Source organism: Hyperolius riggenbachi, chromosome 3 (assembly GCF_040937935.1).
Source record: "Hyperolius riggenbachi isolate aHypRig1 chromosome 3, aHypRig1.pri, whole genome shotgun sequence".
Classification (NCBI taxonomy): Eukaryota; Metazoa; Chordata; class Amphibia; order Anura; family Hyperoliidae; genus Hyperolius; species Hyperolius riggenbachi.
The window spans coordinates 43,395,615-43,402,219 of record NC_090648.1 but is presented as its reverse complement, the minus strand read 5'-3'; positions in this window follow the sequence as shown (position 1 = coordinate 43,402,219).

Sequence of the window (6,605 nt, the reverse complement as noted above, 5' to 3'; positions counted from 1 at the left end):
ATCTTCTGTGGATGCAGATCTTCTGTGGATGTAGATCTTCTGTGGATGTAGATCTTCCGTGGATGTAGATCTTCTGTGGATGCAGATCTTCTGTGGATGCAGATCTTCTGTGGATGCAGATCTTCTGTGGATGTAGATCTTCTGTAGATGCAGATCTTCTGTGGATGTAGATCTTCTGTAGATGCAGATCTTCTGTAGATGCAGATGTTCTGTGGATGTAGATCTTCTGTGGATGCAGATCTTCTGTGGATGCAGATCTTCTATGGATGTAGATCTTCTGTAGATGCAGATCTTCTGTAGATGCAGATGTTCTGTGGATGTAGATCTTCTGTGGATGCAGATCTTCTGTGGATGCAGATCTTCTGTGGATGTAGATCTTGTGTGGATGCAGATCTTATCCTCAGATTCTTTTGTCTCATGTATTCCCAGATCACTCGATGATGTTGAGATCAGGGCTCTGTGGGGGCCATACCATCACTTCCAGGACTTCTTATTTATATAGCACCAACATCTTTTGCAACACTTTACAGGGTATACATACTGTATATACAGTAGTCTTGTCACTAACTGCCCCTCAGAAGAGCTCACAATCTAATCCCCTTCCATAGTCACATATCCAATGTAGTCTAGGGCCAATTTTAGGAGGAAATCAATGCACTTATCTGTATGTTTTTGGGATGTGGTAAGGAAACCGGAGTGCCCGGAGGAAACCCATGCAGACAACATACAAACTCCATGCATATGGTTCCCTCAGCCCTGGCTGGGATTCAAACAAGGGTCCCTGCACTACCCACTAGGCCACCGTGCTGCCTAGCTCATGGCAGAGTTTAGTATTAGGATTAGTTACCTTTACCCAAAATACCAAATATACATTTGAATAATAAACACTTTATTTTTTCAGTATTAAAAGGTACATAAAACAAAGATGGAGACACAGCTAAACTTTGAAGTTTAGCTTTGGTCAGCCCACAAACCGGCCCAGTTTCTACCCATGTGGCAATGGTCACCAAGAACAGGAAGTGAGAGGAAATCCTCCCAGCAGGGTACTCACTACAAGGGTTTGCATTTGTTTTGTCTTTTGTCCAAATTGTCTGCAGCATACATATATCGCATTTACATGGACTTCAGGTCCAGCGCTCTTATCCCCTGCTGGACCTCATACACTCCTGATTCTCCTCAGACCAATGCCCCTCAAAGCAAAATATAAGGTAACTCTGTCTTGTGTTAGCTTCCAAACTTCTGCCGCACTGTCATCCATGCCCACCGAGAGGTTTACGCCTCCACGCTTTAATGCCAGCCTTGTATCGGCTGCCATAACCACAGACAGCAATAATCACTTTGTGTGACAAAAGCCTCCAGACACCTTGTGGTCTCTCCTCTCCACACTCCACATGTACTTCTGGCAGCTGCCAACCATCCACCACCTGCCTCTCACCTTATAACCACGCTGTTTAAACCACAGGTTAGTGTAATGGTTAAAGAGGAACTTCAGCCTAAACAAACAAACATACTGTCATTAAGTTACATTAGTTATGTTCATTAAAATAGATAGGTAATATTATCTCTTACCCACCCTGTTTTAAAAGAACTGGCAAATGTTTGATTTCATGATGGCAGCCATCTTTTTGGTTGAAAGGAGGTGACAGGGAGCATGAGACACAGTTCCAACTGTCCTGTGTCTTGAGCACCTCTCCCAGTTGCTAGGCAACGTGAATAACAGCATAGGAAATCCCATCATGCTCTGCACAGCATCGGGGAAAAAAAGCCCAGGCTTTTTTTCTTTGATGGGTGGGGCTTAGCTAAAAATGCAGCTAAAAATTATGCTTTGGTAAGAAAAACAAAGTTCTGATGCTGTGAAACTGTTAAAGAAACACCAAGCCTTTTCACTTCTGCTGAGTAGATTTTTAATCCGGAGGTTCACTTTAAGGACTCTGATCATTGACTTCCGGAAACATCCCTCCACACACTACACGGTTCTCATTGGTGGGTCCAAGGTTTCCAGGGTATCAGATGTTCAGTTCCTCGGCATGACCATTACAAACAAAGATGAGAGCAGAACACTACCAAAATTAAGAAGAGGGCTCACCAGAAGTTATTCATCCTGAGACAACTGAAGAAATTTAGTATGTCAAGTGAGCTGCTGAAAAGCTTTTAGGCCTCGTTCACATCAGGGCCGTTTCTGTGCGCTTTTCACAGCGCACTGCCCTGTGCGTTCAGCAAGGTACAGATTTTCCCATGTATTTAAATGTAGCTGGTTCACATGTATGCGCTGTGCTGAGCAGCGCTACAAAAACGTAGGGTTGCATGCATTTCTGTGCGTTGAGCTGTAAAGCGCACATCAATGCAAGTGAATGGGTGCACTTTTTAAGCGCATAGAAGCGCGTACAAGTGCATAGAAGCGCATGCGTTTTTTACCCTACTTGGAAAAAAAAATACATTTACATAGAAAACCAAAGCTTTATTGACAACTGCTACTGCTACATTAAGCAAAATGTGCCTTAAAGAAGCGCAGCGCAATGCACAGAAGCGCGCACTGAAGCGCGCACAAGCGCATGCGTTTTTTGCCACGTGCTTTCACACGTTTCTCAGCGCAACAGATGTGAATGAGGCCTTACACCGCAACAATAGAGTCCATCCTCTGCTCATCCATTATTGTTTGGTATGCAAGCACAACCACCAAGGACAAGTATATACTACAGAGAGATCAACGAGACGGAAAAGATCATTGGCTCAGCTCTGCCACCTCTGGATCTCCTTGAGGGCCCTTTTCCACCAGCGCGCTTGCGCTGGCTGAATCGCAAAGACGCAAACCGCTAGCGATTTTACAATCACTACGGTTTGCTTTTTAACATAGGAATCGCGGTAGGTCATTTCCACTACCGCGATTCGTTTTTTACGGGAACGCGAACGCGCGGCGGAGTGATATTTGCCGCGATTTTGCTATGCAGTGCATAGCATAGCAAAATCGCGGCCGCAAACGTCGGGGAATCGCCGGTAATTGCGATTCAGCAATCGCTAGCGTTCAGCGTGAACGCTAGCGACTGCTAGTGGAAAAGGGCCCTCACACTGCGAGGATGAGGACAAAGGCTGCTAAAATCTCACGCAACCCCTCACACCCGGGCTGCCGCTTCCTCGAGCTCCTTCCACTGGGCCGCGATACAGGTCCATCTACTCCAGAACTACAAGGCGCATGAGCACCTTGTTACCTCAGGCTGTCCACCTGCTGAACTCCAGCCCCTCCTTGCTTAATTAGCACGGCCACCCTGCGGGGCTCTCACATCTTGGACTGTGATGCGAGTCGAATAACCTTTCATCTTTACAGTGCTGCCAAAATGCCCATTTGATCAGCACATTCTCAATCTTGCAGATGACTGTCTGTCTGTACAGTTGTAATGCCTGTTTTGTATTGTTTCTGCAATCCTTGTATGATCCCGAAGCCATGTGAACTGCAAACAATTCCGGGTACATAAATGTACTTGGCCAAATAAAGTGATTCTGATTCTGATTCTGATTCTGAAGGGCTCTGCCCCAGGAGACTTGGGTTTGAACCTCAGCTCTTCCTGTTCAGTAAGCCAGCACCTATTCAGGAGGAGACCTTTGGCAAGTCTCCCTAACACTGCTACTGAGTGGGTCCTAGTGGCTGCAGCTTGAGTGCTTTGAGTCCGCCAGGATAAAACCACAATATAAATGTTGTTTGTCTTGTCTTGTAATCGGCCGTACAATAGCATCACAGTGGGCCGCACCACCCCAGTCTCTATCCTGCACTTCCACTGACTACTGGGGACTCCAGTCCTCAAGGGCTGAGGCCCTCACACATTTTTGGCACAGCTCAAATTATTTGATGGGACTGAGTAAGAAAATGTGTGTTTCCTCTAGTAGTACACATTTCTCCATCAGTCCATCCTAAACACCAGCATGGAAATGGCCCTCAAGGACTGGAGTTTGACACTTGTGGACTAGACTGATGGAGTTTAACACTTTTGGACTAGACTGATGGAGTTTGACACTTTTGGACTAGACTGATGGAGTTTTGACACTTTTGGACTAGACTGATGGAGTTTTGACACTTGTGGACTTGACTGATGGAGTTTGACACTTTTGGACGAGACTGATGGAGTTTGACACTTTTGGACTAGACTGATGAAGTTTGACACTTGTGGACTAGACTGATGGAGACTTCGATAGTGCATTAACGTTATTTAAGATTGATGAAAAGGTGATCCACTCACAAGTATAAAAGATTACAAGCCTTTCATGCTGGCTTTCCTCACCTAATGTGCCCCACGTCAAGTGACCTATCATAATTTGTTGCCTGCACTCAGAAGTAATTCTTTGTGCGTAAACGTGCTCAGTGATTGTCATCCATACATAGGCGTAGCAATCACCCCTGCGACCCCTGCCATCGGGGGCCCCTCCTCCTCCCTCTCCACAACCACAAGTGCAGCCAGTTAACAAAAAAACCTTCCTGTTCACTCACAAAAACTGTGTGCAGGAGCGTGTGTAATGTTTTCCTGCTTCCAGACGCTACATCACAGCAGAACACTCCCTGCTGCCATTCGCCCGCTCCCTATCGCATGACCCACATAGCATTTGGGGACCAAAGGGGCCCAATACTATCATTTTTGCAGGGGGCCCTATTAAGTCTAGTTACGCCCCTGCACCCATAGCGATCAGAGCTCAACCTGTAGGAGAAAGTTTGAGGCTCGTGGGTAAGGCTGTACAGACACCACATTGGACTGCAGCCAAGCTTCACGTTCTGTTGCTATGGAAGGGGAGGAGGGACAACAAAATGACACATGACAGAGTGGCCCCCAGCAGGCGGGGTAAAGCGGAAACAATGCACTTGCCTGGAAAGATCTGGCACTCTGAATATTTTGTGATGCATCGGGCGGTTGAACACACTCTAGATTCGCAGCAGAAATGGCCCTGATCAGCCACCTCTACCGAGTTTAGCATGGGATTTAAGTTACACAGGTGTTTTATCACCTGTAATTAGTTATCAGTGGGAGTTAGATATGGAGAAGTTACATTGCTCCATTTTAGTGACATGATAGAGCTCAAAATATTGTATAGGAAGATATACTGGTGCTGGCGCTATTCCACTGAACTTTCCCATTGTCTGAAATCTCAATGGGAATATTTGTGCTTTGACATATGTCTGATTTTTATAGTTGTTGTCATATGTTCAATTCTGATTTGCATAATACAATGACCTACATACTTCCACACATGTGGAGACCACATGAAAGAGGATTCCTACTTTGAAGTAACTTAGCACCATTTATGAGCGCAGGTTTGACACCGAGTCTTCTCAGTTCTCATATCGATTTCCACAAAGCAATAGATGGGAGCTATATAAAAGATTTGTGAATCAGAGACGCTGGTCATTTTCAGGATCATCTATAAGGCCTAGTGCACACCAGAGCGGTTCTGCTGCGCTTTGCGATCCGCTTGCGGGTGCGGATCCGCTAGGGTAATATATTTCAATGGGCTGGTGCACACCAGAGCGGGAGGCGTTTTGCAGAAACGCATACTCCCGGGCTGCTGCAGATTTTGGATTGCGGATGCGTTTCTGCCTCAATGTTAATTATAGGAAAAACGCAAACCGCTCTGAAAAACGACACTTCAGAGCGGTTTGCCAGGCGTTTTTTGTTACAGTAGCTGTTCAGTAACAGCTTTACTGTAACAATACATGAAATCTACTACACCAAAAACGCTTCACAAAACCGCAAAATGCTAGCTGAAACGCTACAGAAAAAAAAGGAAAAAGCGTTTCAAAATCTGCTAGCATTTTGCGGATCTGCTAGCGGTTTTTGGTGTGCACCAGGCCTATCTGGAGATCTTCACTATGCTGGAATCAAGGCCCACTGGTCGTAAATTATCTCCATCACTGTAACAGAACAGAACACACTGGACCTGATCTAGTAAGGTTCTTCTGAGCTGGAGATCACTGGAAGAAACACAAGTCTTTCTGCTAACCTGGTCTGTATTAACCAGCCTGGCGGTATGGACGAGCTCAGCTCGTCCATCACCGCCGGAGGCTGCCGCTCAGGCCCTGCTGGGCCGATTTGCTTCAAATAAAGAGCAGCACACGCAGCCGGCACTTTGCCAGCCGCGTGTGCTGCCTGATCGCCGCCGCTCTGCGGCGATCCGCCGCGAGCAGCGGCGAAAGAGGGTCCCCCCAGCCGCCTGAGCCCAGCGTAGCCGGAACAAAAAGTTCCGGCCAGCGCTAAGGGCTGGATCGGAGGCGGCTGACGTCAGGACGTCGGCTGACGTCGATGACGTCACTCCGCTCGTCGCTATGGCGACGATTTAAGCAAAACAAGGAAGGCCGCTCATTGCGGCCTTCCTTGTTTATTCTGGGCGCCGGAGGCGATCGGAAGAACGCCTCCGGAGTGCCCTCTAGTGGGCTTTCATGCAGCCAACTTTTAGTTGGCTGCATGAAATAGTTTTTTTTTTATTAAAGAAAAACCCAGAACGCCAGGGTGGTTAATTAAAAGATGCTATTGTTTGACAACTCTGGTTGCTTCTGTTTATCTGGCATCTGATGGTGACTGCAGCCATGAGATTAAGAGACGCTTGCTACTTAGTTGGAAAGCTATGGC